General features: G+C 46.6%; 1 long non-coding RNA gene across 5 annotated transcripts; it reads right to left on the bottom strand.

The window, feature by feature from the left end:
* Positions 1–233: 233 nt before the first annotated feature.
* On the bottom strand, positions 234–15670 carry LOC137841302 (uncharacterized). Of its 5 annotated transcripts, XR_011088550.1 has the most exons (4): positions 15503–15670; positions 2936–3247; positions 2499–2545; positions 234–2085 (listed from the first exon to the last, which is right to left on the bottom strand). It is a non-coding gene; the product is annotated as an uncharacterized lncRNA (long non-coding RNA). The 5 variants fall into 5 exon arrangements; XR_011088552.1 differs by lacking the exon at positions 2936–3247; XR_011088554.1 differs by lacking the exons at positions 2936–3247; positions 15503–15670 and adding an exon at positions 2718–2928 and having other exon boundaries at positions 234–2054.
* Between the last annotated feature and the right edge of the window lie 338 nt (positions 15671–16008).

Below are 16008 nucleotides of genomic sequence, written 5' to 3' on the forward strand. Positions count from 1 at the left end.
AGCTAGGTGACGTTTAAGCTCCCTTCCAACCCAAACCACCCTATGATTCTATTACTGTCACAAATTTCTCTTGGATTCTGCCAAGGAGAAGAGACATGTTACCAAACCCAGTCAGGTTACTAATCTCGATGTGTTATAGCTCATCCTGTGAGCTGTAACAACAGGCAGCGTGCACACCCAGCCGTGAAGCTGAAGCACGCATAGCAATGTTGTTAGCTCCAGCTACTGCAAAGTTTGTGGGCTTTATCCCTCCCAAAGCACCCATATCGGCTTTTGACAAATAAAGCTGGCTCGCTGTGCATCACTAGAACATGAAAATCAAATGCTCAGCGTGCACACTTTTTGGAAGAAAAATGGATGTGTGTAAATTATAGCGTCTCTCAAATGCCACTCTCCTCCTTTCCCTGCTCCTGCCCAGTTCTGTGGCTCAGGAACACTGGTACCAGAGAAAAAAAAAAGAGATTAACATGTTTCCAGCTACTCAATAATAGTTCTTCTGCTAATTAAAGCAAATCAGCAGATTTAATGTACACATCTCAGCAGCTGGTTGCCTTTCTAATATTGCCAGGCATTAATCATCAGAGAATGATTTTTAAATAAATTAGCAATGAGCAACTGGAGAAATGAAGTGATATAAGCATCTCCATTAGAAAGGCTGAACTATTTATTGAAAAGAAAAATACGTATTACCTACCCTTGTGCTTCTTTGCTATCAAGCATACACATTAAAAAGCCAGGAAAACTGGGACTTGGATCTGCCCTCGCACAGTATTTAATCTCCGTGGCAGTCACAGGCTTAAAACATTTTAGTAACTCTCCTTTACTGTAACTGCATCTTCAGTGAACTTTAGCAATTAATATTGAAGACGATCAATACTGCAGTCAATACAGTTTTTTCAGGTACCAGTAACAGACGCTGTGCAGGTGGCATGGAGTTTGCTGATACCACAATACATCATCCGAGCCCCCCAGTAGTCTGCGAAACAAGGAGCTCTTTCCCAAAAAGCATTGAAATGTAAGAGGTGGGATTAGATCTGCCTGCCTTGAGTTTGGGGCTTTTCTTTGGCGGAAAGCACACAGATTTTCTCGCTGTATAGGATTGTATTCCAGATACAAAGGAAAACCTAAATGGATTTCACCAGCATATAGGAAATTAAAGAGTTTAAGTTACTGCACCATGCTTTCTGAAACCACGCAGCTTTGGCTGCTATCACATCCCACTGTGCAGAGGTTTTCCCTGGGTACAGAAGGCATCTAATCACAAACCGGCAGGGATGTTGAGAAGGGCAAACACGGAATAAACACCCCAGCACCAGCCTGCACTTTGGTTCAGATTCAATATCAGCTCCAGCAAAATCACAATATGTGATGAAGGTACAGGCGGCTGTAATTATTCATTTCCTCTGGTCCCAAATTTCAGACTCGTGGAAAGAGTTTTCTATCATAAGGCAAGTCAAGGTCCCTGATGAGAACTCCTCTGGCACGTTCTTTGTGGTAGCTTTTGAAATGACCTCTGGATATTTGGTTCTGGGGAATTTCAAGAAATATTGAAAAGTGATGAATTGAAAAGCACCTGAAACTCTGTCAGACTTCTTTTGGATTTTGCATTTAATTGAATTTTATCCTGCATTGTCCCAAAGTGTCACTGAGATATGATGTGTCTTTTATAGCTTCTGTGAAGTGTTATCTTCCTGGAACAACAGAAAGTGTAAAGAGCCGCTGAGATAGGCTGGATGTGGACACATTATTAAAAGCCCTGTGCGCTTCCTGATCTATGTGCATTTCTACAAGTGGATGGGAGCACTGGTCCCACAGCCCGTCCCAGCGCTGAGCCTACTGCCAGTCACAGAGCTTTAAAACGAGACAGAAATTTCATTCAATGTGAAGGAAATACTCTCAGAGAGAAACATGGCATTTCTGCATCCTCCGTGTGACCAGAATGAATGCACGGTGACATCCTGCTGGGGCGAGGCAGCCGGCAGCGAGGCTTTGTGCTGGCTGGGGTTGGGATGGATGCTGAGCCCTCCTGCACCTTCCTTCCTTCCTCGAGTGTCCTGTTAAGTTTGGTCCTTTTCTGCTGTGAGGCTTTGGGAATGAATTTTATAAAGGCTGTAGTAACGTCATTCTTCTGGGCTTTTATGTGTAAAAGGCAGTATCCAGGAAAAAGATTTCTCCTTTCCAAGGACCCCAGCACAATTCACCAAGCATCCCTGCTGCCCTACAGGGTATGCACACCCCAGCAGTGCCCCTCCCAGTCCAAGTGATGGCACCAAAGTCAGAAAGGATGTCCCCTATTATCCCCCAGCTGCAGCCACTGAAGGAGACTCCAGGAAGACCCCTCCCCAGTGCCCCCACACTTCCAGTAGATCCCAGAGGTGAAATCGCAGCCACGGTGCTGCCAAGGTGTCGTGTCCAAAATGCATCCCAGAGGTCCAGAAGCACAAAGCTGCTGGGGTTGTAGTGCCTGTGCGCTGGCTGCACCCACGTTATGAACCCACCTTGAGACAATACAGCCGTCCAGAATAGAGCCCTCCAAATAGTTTTCCTTCAGAACAATTTAGGAAAAATTAAGAGAAAAGATGAAAACTTTTTGAAAAGAAAATAAAGCCAGGCAAAAAAAAAAAAAAAAAAAAAAAAAAAAAAAAAAAAAAGATAAATGTCACTGAGTAAATAAATAAATAAAAATAGGGGCCTGTCCGTGGAGCTGTGCAGCTCACAATATTCCTGAAAACTGTGGAGAAGGGGAAGCACTGAGGTGGCACATTTTAGGAGTGACATTAAATTAGGCAGGAAACAGGAAATTGGCTGTGGAGGGGCAGGGTCTGATGCTGCCTCACAGCCACTGGGCTTCAGCAGCTGCAAATACAGGGTGGTGCTTGTGGGGGAAACCATCAGCACCTGTGCATGCCCAAAGTGACTCCAGCAGTGCTCACACCTGGAGCTGGGGGATGGCAGAGAGATCAGGACGGGAGCCATCAGAGCCTGGGTCTCTTTCCGTGTGAAGAGGCACCAAGCAGTCCTTAACTCTCTGCACAGATGGAGAGAAAGCTCCTGGGCCTGGGACGGGCAGGGACAATTTGGGTAACTGGGAACATCCATCTTCTGCTCCCCGAGGAATAGGGGTGGTATAATTCAATCCTCAAGGAGATTACACCAGAGCAAAAGGCGCTGTGCTGACGCAGCCCATCAGTCAGCAGCTGCCCTCATAGCCAACACCCAGGTGGGTTTGAGAAGCCATTGAACATGTCTGCAGGAAAAAAAAAAAAAAAAAAGAAAAAGAAAAAAGAATGGGGAAAGTGTGCAGACACAGCACAACTTCCGCAGTCGCCCAAACGCATTTGGAAATGTCTCTGATGAAGGACCAGTGCTTTGTGCCGCACAAAGTGTGGCACAGAGCTCCCAAACCAGCAGCAGCATCTCTGCAGGCGAGTGAAAGTGTCCCCAGCATGGGCATCCCCACCCACAGCACCAGGGTCCTTTTGGGGACGCTGGGCACCACAAGAACAGACTGGGTCAGACACCTGGACTGGATCCCATGCTGATGGGTCACCACATCCACCCTGCTGCTGCTGGGCGTTGCTGCCTTGCACTGCAACACATCATGAAACGCAGCCTTGGTACCCAGCTCAGTTTCTATAAAATTAACAGGGTAAGTACACACTGTGCAACAGATAATAATAGCAATAAATTGGAGCATGGCATCTTCCAGAACATTCTCTTTGTTCTCAGGGTCTGACGGTGTTTTTTTCCCCCTACTTGAAGCTGTATCACAAAAGATCATCTTTCTGCTCTTGCACCCTCTAAACAAATTGTTTTCCTGATTTGTCACATGCGGTGCCTGCACTGTTCTTTGCTTTATTCTATTATCAAATGATTCCCCGCAGCTCATGGGAAGGGTGTTTCCAGCTGCTAATTTACGTCTGTTCCTCCCTAAAAAACTGGTGGCTAGGGTTTTTCTTGGTCATCTGAACAGGGGAAAGAGCTTCTGTCATCCCCAAAAGGACCCATTCAACCTGGACCCTAGAAAACAAGAGCATTTCCAGCATCAGAATATTTTTAATTGGTTCCATTAAAAAAAAAAAAAAAAAAAAAAAAAAGCTGCACAGCTTGTGAAAGGGCCTTAATTCTTATTAATTTTCCCAGTAGCAGACATGGCCTTCTTTTGATGTGCAAATTTTAAACTATATATTTTCCCCACTCGGCGTAGATAGGGATCTTTGGGAAATGCTGATTGTACCAGCGCAGGATGGGGCAGGGGGAAGGGGAGGGACAAGCTCAATGTGAGCACCAGGAGGGGCAGAAAGCAAGCAGCAGCCAGGCAGGGGATGCCTGAGGGCTATTTTAGAAGCTAAGAGAAAACAGCTGTCCCCGCTGTGATCTGGGGTCTCTGCAGAGCTGCTCCCTGCAGTGCCAGGAGGTGCAGCAGCCATCAGCGGGGTGCTGGCTGCACGCAGGGCAGGCTGCTGAGCAGTGCCCACATCACCTGCTATTCCCAGGGGTATGGTCAAGGCTGAGCAGTGGTCACCAGGCAGTGGGGAAAAAAAAAAAATTCAAGAAAAGGCTCTCCATGGGCAGCTGGGCACTGGGGAGCATCCAGAAGCATCAGAGATATCAGCACCACCTAAAGCAGCCGCAGCCGGGGCTCTGCCTATACCGAGCTTCACCCTTGACATGAGCCCCCTCTTTTCTCTATGCCCTGTGTCTCTGTGTCTGTGTGCAGGGATGTGATCAAACAAGACCTCCAGCAAAGCTGATGGGAAATTCCAGTTTGGGTCACTTCTTTGGAAGAAAAAAAGGTCCTCTTCTGGGGAAAATAAAATAAAATAAAATAAAATAAAATAAAATAAAATAAAATAAAATAAAATAAAATAAAATAAAATAAAATAAAATAAAATAAAATAAAATAAAATAATAAAGAAAACTCGTTTAGAGGCAATGTATCACCATTCCCAAATGGTGGAGCGTGTTTAAGAAAAGGAAAGAAAGGATGAATATGTCAGAGATTTCACTATGAAGAATCCAAACCGAAAAATGGAGCAAGGGAAATCTCCAGATTGACCTTCCGAACACTCAACAGCAATTCATTTCTCTTTCTTTTATTGGCTGAGTGTATAAATATGTTGTCGCCAATAAATTAAATCAGTTGTAAAACATTTTATATAAGACGATTGTTATTTTTCCCTACATCTTTCTGTAACTGCATTGTTACCAACCACATTGGCTCTGCCATCACCGTATTGCACGTTCACCTGGTTCCCACCAGCACCCTCACACCCATCTCAGGTTTCTCTCGCTGCAGGTACAGCCCATCACTTCGCAGGTATAAGCGCCTTTCTCTCTAGAAATATAACTTTGCGTTTAGCAATATTAATACACATGCTCACTGCAGTCCCCTTTGCCAGGTACTTCAGATCACTCTGTAAAAACTGACTTGTCCCCATGCACCAATTTCTGTCACCTGCAAAATTCATCTGGTAATTTAATGTATGCTTAGCCCTGGATCATTGGCAAGGATTAAGACTGTCACAGCACCCTCCTAGGTCCTCTGAGCTCCAGCAGGCACCAGGCACTTCCCCTTCCTTCCTTCCTTCTTCCCAAACTAGAACCTGCCCATCAGCAGACCTGGCTGGCTGACCGCTGGGTTCAAAGAGAGGGCCAACAGTTAAGCTTTAACAGCAGGGTAAAGCAGGAAAAAAAAAAAAAAAAAAAAAAAAAAAAAAGCAGGGATCGGGATGGATTTGCTCTTCCCAAGCCACTGGGCAGGATTTTCCCCATCCACTTTCCTCTCTCTCTGCTCCTGGATGCTGTTTAGACAGACACTGATCTGCGAGTACTTTCTCTTGTGGCATTTTAGGTGCTCTACCTACAAGCCTCTAGTGGAAAACACTTCCTTGCTTTGGAGGCACTTTGCTGACATCTGACCTAACAGCCACAGAGGAAGAAGATCCACTGCATCTAACAAAACAACCCCAAAAAGGACATTTCTAGCAAGCCACCCTAACAACCTGCCAATAGAAGTAAGAAGGTCTGGCAGAGGAGCCAGACGCCTCCAATGCCAGGCAGAGAATCATCTTCCCATCCTTGCTGGAGGGCATGACCATCATCAAGCACCTTCCCCGTCCAACCCCCAGTAGGACATCCCCTCCCTTCTCAAGGCTACCCCAAGTTGCCATCGTAGCACGAGGAAGCTCTGCATGGCCAGAGAAGCTGGAGCCACATCCGTGATCCTCTGGATGTGCCCCCCTGGGAGATGGGGCTGCAGAGTCCCCAGGCTGGAGCAGGTCTTCCTGGCCAGGCTCACACATTTTTATTCCTCCTGTTGAAGGAGGAGGAAGGACTGCGGATCCCAAGGGCAGGCAGCAGGATTTCTTGCTGAACCTGACATTGAGTCCTTTGTCAGTGCTGATGTGGCAACGTTATCACTGGGGGGGCACCACGACAGGTGATGGGAGAAAAACCCACCAGAGGGTCGCAGTGAGTCCCTCACACCTTCCCTGCCTTCCCTTCTTGGGTGGGTCTGGAGTGGGTTTTAATGTCCTGCATTTTAATGTGATAAGCCAGACTTTATGCAGTGCAAATCCCCTGCCTTTACTTGCTGTGAATGATGAAATGCAGGGGCTTTGTTTGCATTTCAGCACCTCCCAGTATCAGATTTCCCAGGCAACTTTGATGTGGTGTGTGTGTGTGAGTTATTGGGGGTGGATTCCAGCGTACAGAGAGGAGGCACAGTCAGCTTTGACCAAATGTCTTTAATCAGGGTTCCCGAGAAAGATAACAGAATCAGCTCAGTCTCTCCTGATAGCAACTCAACCTGGGCTGATGCAGCACAGAAAGCAGAGGAGTGGTGAATTTATCAGAAAAGTTATACCCCAGCATGAGGTGGTGAAAACAGCAATTGTTCAGCTATCGATCTCCCACCAAAATATGTGTGAGTAGACTAAGCTCAGACCCAAACCAGCTGAAACAAACCTGGAATTACTACCAGGACGTGCAGCCAGTTTATACAAGAGTCCTGCAGACAGCACAGGGTGTGCCTGCAGGAAGATGCCACCGGTATCCACAGCAGGAATTTTCAGCCCAAAATGGTCTCACAAAAGCCCCCCTTGCTCTCCCCAGGGGTAGGGATGCTGATGAGGAGGACTTGATCCTAGGGTCAGCTGCTCAGACCTGCCCGCCATATGAACAAATCCTGGCCCCCACCAGCTTGTCCCCCATTTGGGCACCAGATGGGGACAGGCACTGGGCTGACCACCAAGCCAAAGTGTCCTCTCTGGGAGGAGGAGGAGGGCTTGAACTGGCTCAGTGGAGAAAACACAGCTCAGGCACACCAACGGGACAAGATTTGTCCATTTAGGTGTCAAAACCATGAAAACTAACCATTGAAGACAGCGGGAAGAAAGGAGAGGAAGCAATCTCTGAAAATCATTTCTGACTTTCCTCGTATCTTAACTGAAGATATGAGGCTGAAATATTTAACAGAAAAGTCCTGTTCCCGGAAGTTTAATTAGGCATTGGCATATAATATGTATTAAAGGTTCATATATTTCAAACAGGGCACAGAAAAATCAATGAGCCTGAAATATAACCTGCCTCTGTGAACAGCATGTCCATGGCACATCTTCCATCAGCTCCCTGTCCCATCCCAGCACATCACCAGTGCGAGTGACCAGGGCTGCCAAGGGAAAACAACTATCAAGACCAAGTTTGTGGCCAAAAGGGCTTGGGTGGCTGCAGGGACCTCATGCAGCCAGATTCTCCTTAGAAACCACCAGACAAGCACTTCAGATGGATGCTTGGAGGTTTACAAAGCATCAGTGAGTGTCTCTCCATAAAGCTCGAGGGCACATTCATAGAAATGCGTTTATCAACTGAAGGATGTCAATATACATCAGGATACTCAGAAAAAATATAATTGGTGAAATCAAAAATTCTCACCTGGAAAAACATGCCCCAGCTGTCCAGTGCATTTGACACCTGGGTACTAGACCGTAGTGGACAACTCCAGTACAGCAAGAAACTGGGAAAAACTGGCCTACAACATACTGATGTTGTGAAATATTAGCCTTGGAAAGTGTGGCTTACTCATGTGGATAGACAAAGCAACCCAGTTTTTTAAAGCTAAGAGGCTAAAGGGCAGAATCACTTTCTAACCCTCATTTTACTTTTTTTCACCTGTATGTTCTAGCAGAGGGACTCTATCTAGGGGGGTTGGTTGACTTTTAAATTTCATATTCCCCTGGTTTTTGGGTGGCCAAGTCAAGAGGGAACTGATTTTCAGGAAGTGCCAAACCCTTGCCCTTGAACTTTAATCCTCTTTGAGTTATTAAAGCAGCCAGAGCACCTAGCAACTTGTAACAACCTGGCATGAGGCCACATCTAAGGGCTCAATGAATTTTTAAAAGACAAATCTTCTGGAAAAGTAGAGAGGGTGGAAAAGAAAAATGAGACATATTGCTGGAGCCAGGCCATGTTAGAAGACTTTTACAGAAAAGCCTACAACGAAAATGCGGTGTGTTTTTTTTTTTCCCATTTCTTTTTTTTCACCTGGAAATACGCTTGCAGAAACTCTTTGCGTAGGAAATTATTTTTGGCGAATATTTGTGGAGCATGAAAATCCCTGGAAAGATGGTGCTCAGCACACCAGGGACCCTGGAGACGCCTGGTGTGCCCCTGGGTCTCCGGATGAGGTGGGGAATGGGCCCTGGTGCAGTGCATCTTGTATTTGCTAGCAAGTATTTGTTTCAAGAAGAAAACACCAAGTGAAAATAAAAACACTGGGCTCAGAAGTGATGCCTGAGAGGATTGAAGCTCCCTTAACGTAACGGAGGAGCCTGGCACCTGCCCGACTGATGGCAGAGCTGGGCAAACGTGACGGTGGGGAGGGGGTGCCACAGCCCACACGCTTCACCCACCCCAGCAGCCAGGTTTCACAAAGGTACTTTTGGTAACACAGATGCAGATTCCATCTCGTAAATCTCTAAAGCTTATCAAAGTTGTGTTTTCCTCCCCTCCCTTCCCTCCCCCCCCCTTTTTTTCAGCCCTGTATATTCTTAACCACCAAGATCTTCTTATGTATAATAAATACAAAAATGCTTCTCTTCCCAGCTTTGCTGCTAAAGCCAAGATGATTATAAAGCTAAATCCTCAGCATATGGCATGGGTAGCGTACTTGCAAATTTTTCACTGTGTCTTGCACCGAAGGGCAGGTTAACCCTTGGTGGGGATCCCAGGGCATAGTGGAGGGACCCTCCTCCATCAAACAGGATGCGACCACAGGGAGCTGGGCTCTCCCAAACCCAAGTCAGGGTGCCAGGTGTTATCCCGAGGCAGGCTGAAGATGCTCTTCACTGAGGCCAGCTTCTAAAACCTATCCCCCTACACCAAGCACAGCTCAGGTGCTTCCTCCACAGATGGGGACACAGAGCAGGAGAACCTTGACCACTGACAGCACCGAAAAGGGAGTGCGGAGACCCAACCAGGCTGTGTCCCAAGGGGTGACAGCCCCTGCAGACACCTCGAAGGGTCAGAAAGCTGCAAATTAGGGGTGTGGTTGCCACACCGTGCAGCTGCAGAAAGAGCCCAGCTTTGGCTCACAGAGGCATCTTTCCATCAGGTGGGATAACAGCCCCACTGTGTGGCTCGGCAAGACCCAGCGCATCTCATACGCAGTGCAGGAGCACAGGCACGAAGCTGTCAGCCTTGGCAGGGAGCTAGGGACAAGTGTAGAGCATCGTTCAGGGACAGGTCTAAAGGTTGGAGGAAGGGAAGAAGGATACAGGGTAAACTCAGACAGATCTGTGATTTTCTTGTGTGTGTTTCTGTCTGAACATACTGCATCTTTTTCCTGTATCATTTGCAGTTTTCTGCAAAGTTTTTGTATTTCTCAATATTTTTTTTTCAAAGGAAGGGAAAATTGCATATTTTTTTTAACATCATTCACTCCTGCTAGTTGGACGTGAGGTGCCAGTACAAGTATTTATACCATCAGAAAGAGACTGAACTCCAAAGATCCTTCAAAAATAGCTTAAGTGCCTTCCCACTTTACCTTGCAAAGACACAGAAGCTGTGCTGGTTCCTACAGGTAGCTGTGGAGAGACCGAGCTCTGCAGAGGGACAGCTCTGGCTGCCACAGAAGGGCAGGGGGACACCAGTGGGCAACCCTTCACAGCTCGGACATGCTGCTCCCCCAGGGGTTCTGGTCCATGGGCTCCTCTCATACAAGGAAGGAGCAGGAGGGTGAGGCTGTGCTTCAGCAAGCCCAGGGGAACAGGAGAAAGTCATCACTAGAAGGGAAATAGGGAAGGTGTAGGGGAAAAAGAGGGGAAGAGGGTGCCTGTGCTGCTGGGCAGCAAATGGTGGGCACCAAACAAGGCTGCATACGTGCACCATGAGCACTGCCCTAACTCACCTGGTGGATGAATGATGTTCAACTTTGCAGTCAGCGATGAGACCAGTTGCAAAATAGAAAAAAAAGACCAGTTCAACAAGTGCTCCAAGGTTGGGGAGAGGAGCTCTTACACCATCTTGTAAATCTTAACTCAGGTCGCTGCTTAAGGGAAAGGCTTGGGAATCCAGAGCAGGCTTCTCGATGTCCCAAGACAGAGAAGGTTTCTCTGAATACCTCCCACAAACTAACAATCCTGCAAATGGTTGTGGCCAGAGGTTGAGTCTGAATGTGCACCACTGCAAATGAGCTGTGGTCCAAACCCACCCCAGTGCATGACTTTCTGAGGAGCAAAGTTCCAGCATGGAGCAGTGCCAGCACCAGGCAGTTTGCATGCGTCTTTTCCAAGGAGAAAAACTTCAGCCCAAAGTCACTCCTCGGGCTCCACCTATTGCAGTCATTAGTGCTGAAATGGATGATTGCACAGGTTCAAATGTGCATTTTTGATCACATCTCAAAGAAAGGGTGCATGTGGCTGGCTGGAGCTGTATCTGTCAGAAGCTTACACGAGGCAACATAAATCAAGCAGTCCTGAAGGCAGTTCAGAGCCAAAGGGCTTCATTTGAAAATATTCCTGTGTCTCACAAGGAGAAAGCTGCATACATACAGAAAATAAATAAATAAATAAATAAAAATAAATAAAAGCTTTTGCTGCTGTTCCACTGGGCTCCTTCAGCACTACGCTCACTGCGCATGATTGGTGTATACCATCAATAATCATCTAGACGAGAGCTTCAGACAGCTCTTTGAGCAGTGAACACATTTTGTTCCAGGGTTGGCTTCTTCATTTCAAATGTATTTTAAACATGGACAAGGAGCTGGATACACAGATGACTTGAAAGGTGCTCTCCCTTACTGGCACTCATCCCGTCACAGCTCGTGATGCCTGGCCCACTGTGGCCACATGCACCATAGCAGGAAGGATGTCAGCTGTGAACATCCCTGGCCCTGAGCGTGAGATTAACAGAATAATGACAGCCAGCCTCCACAGCCCATGTGCACCGTGCCCACACTCCTGGACAAGATGTGCTCCCTTGTTATCGGGTACTTCGAGTGCCTCAAAGAACAAGGAGTCCCGGAGAACTGCTGTCTGCGAGAAGATGGAGGAAGCGCTGAGATATCCGGAAATCAATTCTTTGACTCTGGAAGAAGCTTTCAGTAAGATCTTTTACGGGTAATTTGTCACTTGGTAAAGAACCATCCAGTTCAATGATTTAAAAGGAGCCATTAATATCTCATTGGAAAAAAAAAAAAAAATGGAATGCCTTGAGGATGGAAACAGAGGTCAGGCAGGCATCTACTTTCTAAAGAACAACAGTGTTCTGTCCAGACAGAGTTACTTTCTTGTCTCACAATAATTTGTATTAGAGCTTTATTCCTAATTGCATCACCAGCACTCCTCCTGTCAAGTCAGTTGTCTGCACATACAGCCTTGCTTCTATTCAGAGCAAAGTGCTCAGCAGTAATCTCCTTTGACCTCCGGTGAGAGACCATGTCCTACTGCAAATGACCACTGAAATGTTATAAAAAGCCTGAGCTAACCCACCAGGCACCAAATAAAGCAGCTCAACCTACAGCATCATTGTGTCCAAAGAAAGATGACCCGAGTCAGAACACAACTTGTGGGCATCAGTCTTCTCTACTGCAACTAAATCCGTGATTTAGTACTTCGTGGTCACTCTTTAAAACTGGACAACATTAGTAATGAAATCAGCTTGCTTCCTAAACAGGAGCAAAACAACAGAGTGGATAATCCTGCAAATTGGTTTTGGAAGGGGGATGTGAGCCCAATTGCTTTGAAATTATGAGGCAAGGGGAGGAAGATAGCACATAGCTCTTTGGATGTCAGGGAGGAACTGCAGGGTGAGACCTGCAAATCACAGGGATGCGATCACCAAGCAGGTCCAGGAGACGAGAATGTTAGTGAGTCATTTGACACAAGGACTCCAAAACTAACCGAAGGCGGAGGAAGGCCATTTATAAGAAATCATCTAAAAATGTCAAACGGGTCATCTATGTCGGTAACACGTTATCTGTGGCCTCATTGAAAAACTCACAGAAAATGGTAAATTATCTGATCAAGAGAAAATGTAGTTTCACCACCGTATAAATCCTTGGGTTACTCATACCTTAGCTTCTGCACGGGGTTGGGATCCCCTCGTCTCAGACATGAGCTTGAGCTGGGAAAGCATCAGAGAACATAAGAGGGTGATCAAAGGTCTGGAATGGCTTTTGTGTGAGAAAAACTGGAGAACAGGACCCTTCAGCACAGAAAAGAGACTGCCTGAGTGGACATATGAAAGAATTCAAGAAACCCATTATAACCCTAAGAGGATGTGTAGGGCTCAGCTTTTCCTTCCTTCTTACAGAAGGACGAGGGGCATCAAACTAAACAAGTGGCAATCAAGCTCAGTCAAAGCAAACCAAAAAGAGCTTATTCTCATGCATGAGGTAAGAAACTTGTTGACCTTCTTGCCATAGAATACTGTCGGTGCTAGAAAGTTTGCACTGGCTTAAAAGGGAAAGGATTTGGGAAATTCACCAGGGGCTGCCAAACACCTCAGTAGGCCTCACAAATCTGCAAGAAGCCACCAAAGCAAGAAAATGGTCCCCAACAAAGGCTTGTAGAGCATCTAAGATGCCACATGAGAAAGTCCCCACAGATAAATGTCTGTATAAAAGCCAGGAAGCAAAGGACTGGGTTAAGTGCTCAGTTTCCAGAGTGGAAGGAGGTGGCTTTTTGAAGGGATCTATGCTTAACGCAGCGCACTTACATATTATCTACAAAAGAAATTAATGGAAGCATAACACAATTTTCTGAACTGAGTTACTGAAGGTAGTAAAGGCAAGGGCTGACTGCGGAGAGTTTCAGGAGGAACTCGTAATATTGAGAGAGTGGATGACAAAATGGCAGATGAGATTCAATACAGATAAATGTAAAGTGATGCACATGGGAAAAACAAATCCTAACTTCAGATATACTGTAATGGGCTCTGAAAAATTACCGCTTGGGTGTAAGAGCTGGGGTTATAATGTACATTATAATGTTCTGTGAAAATGTCAGTTCAGCTCTCTGCTAAGGTCAAAAACCAAGGAAACTGAATGTTGGGAATGAACAGAGAACAAAACAGAAATCATCCGTGTAAAACACCCAGGTTCACCTGCAAGCAGAAAATCGTGGTCTTCCCTGCCCCTGTTCCAGCTTCAAAAGGCACATGGAAAGGTTGGAGAACTTACTGAGAAGAGCAATAGAGAAAACCAGACATTATTTAATGATGAGCTGTTAAAGAGAGGCCAAAGGAAGTCTCTGAGGCACAGGCTGCTGGAGCTGGGGAATTCTCATCTTCCCATGCTGGTGCTGCTCTCAGGGCTGTCCCTTGGCACAGTGTTGCATTAGTGCCTCTTGACTGTTGTTTGAGGGTACCCCAGCTGTATTTTTCACAGCTGTTTCAATGGCCTGCACTGGCTAAGAAGTATAGGTCTCTCTTTTCATCTTTGTTCACATTTCAGTTGTGGACCCAACCTGGAGCCTGAGTTTTCAGACATTATCAGAGTTAAGCCTTGTGGAGCTCTCCACCATGAGGGCTGATCTGTATCTGCTTCCCTTTGCTTCCTAGCCTTTAACCAGACACACCTAAGGGAGGACCTTCCTTCTCTTCCCAGCTTTGAGGTCCAGTAAGATTTCTTTAAGATCCTTTGATTAAGGAACTTACTGAAAATCTCCAGGAAACTCCAGCAGACTACATCAACTACTATGAGCATCATGGTGTCTGATCCCCTGGCTGAATCTTCAGAAACTCCCAGGAGTTTGTAAGGTAGGAATTCTATTCTCAAAAGCCTTGTAGGCTTTTCCCATAAATCATGTCTCACTCACATGCTCCCTAATTCCCTCTCATACCACAGTTCTATCTCATTTGGGGATCAGTATTAATCTGCAGTTCCTGGATCAGCTCAGAACCACTTTGTAAAATCAAGGTCTCACTGCTTTCTTGCCCTCTGATAGTGAGAAAATTTTAAGTGAGAGGTTTCACAGTAGACTTAATACAGTTAATAGTTTAGCTATTTCATCCTTGAATTCCTTTAGAGCTCTTGACTGAATACCATCCGGTGCTGCTGAACTGTTACCGTTTATTTTGTCAAGTTGCTTTATAACTTCATCTACTGAAACATCACTTTGAGACACATTTTCTGACTCGTCCCCCGTAAAGAAAGGTTCCGGGCTGGGGACTCCTGTAAGCTCCTCCACATGGACATAAAACATTTGCTCTGCTTCCCTGCTACACTTGTATCCTCTTCGCTAGATGCTTTTGCGTCTAGATTATTAGCTGGCCCTAGAGCTGTTCTCACAGGCTTCTGCTAAGATGTGTCTGAGAAAGAAAATACCATCAGCATGCAATGCCTGAGCTAGCAGTGGGCACTGGGGAAAGGAGTGGCCCTATGGGCAGTGTGGATGATGTTTTGGGAAGCTGTTTGTCACCCCAGAGACAGCAAAACTCATATTTTCAAGGACAAAAGTAGGCTTGTGTATGGCTGGAAGTGACAGTACATCCAGCTCATGCGTGCTGATGTTGTGGTGCCAAGGGAACAGTGGCAAGGTAGTATCAGAAAAGTCTTGGGGGGACAGGCATGAGACAGCAGGTATATGGTGGGCACACGTCAGCTTTGGATGCCACAGGTAGGCTCTGCAGAACCAGGGGGAGCAAAGCTGTGTGGTCCCTGCATGGCTGCAAAGTGTGTGCTTGGCACGAGGACCTCCTGTCTCCTTGCACCAGAGAGGGATCAGTCACAGATACCTTCCTTGGACAGGAGCCTTCCTCTTCCTCCTCACCTTTTCAGGTAACTCGTCCCATTTCCCAAAAATGCAATGTCCCTGACACCAGCCACAATAAACTGCCTTAGGCCAAGGGGCTGAGCTTAGAAAGACTTCAATAAACACCAAACAACCTCCAAACCAGCTGTGCTACAGCTTTTTCCTCACCCCATGGCCCAACCACTCCACTGGTGTCACAGGGCAGGCGCACAGGGCTAAAAGTCCTCTTTGGGACTGCCAGCTCCCACCTTGTCACCATCAGAGCCTGGATCCATCTCCTCCTCTGGCACTGGGCTGGAGGTCTCTGCTGCCTGTTGTGTCCCCATTTGATCCCACAGACATTGCAGTCTTCTGCCTTCAGCCACGTCTGGTCCTACAGCAGCACACCTCCTTGCTCTCCAACAAGCAGCTCCGTGTTCTCCCACCATCTCCTCCTCCTGAAATAACTTCAGCTGTGCTCCCCAAATCTCCCTCCACCTGGCCCCAGTCTGCACCTCCCTCCCCAGCCCCTCGCAGCTCCAAGCCACAACCTTTCCCCATCAGCCCTAATTCAATTACAGCCTCTTCAAATATTCCTGTTAGGCTTTGAACTGTTGAGCGAAATTTGTTTCTAGCAAAAACTGAGTTTTGCTTCTCCATTTCAGGCACTTCCTATGTATGAGCAGGAGCTCCTGCTGCATTAGCATTCTGCTCACCCTGTCGCCACACACAAAAGGTGCCTCTGCCTTTTCGGTGCTTCCCTCCCCCTGCTCCC

This window comes from Anas acuta, chromosome 17, assembly GCF_963932015.1.
Source record: "Anas acuta chromosome 17, bAnaAcu1.1, whole genome shotgun sequence".
NCBI classification, from domain to species: Eukaryota; Metazoa; Chordata; class Aves; order Anseriformes; family Anatidae; genus Anas; species Anas acuta.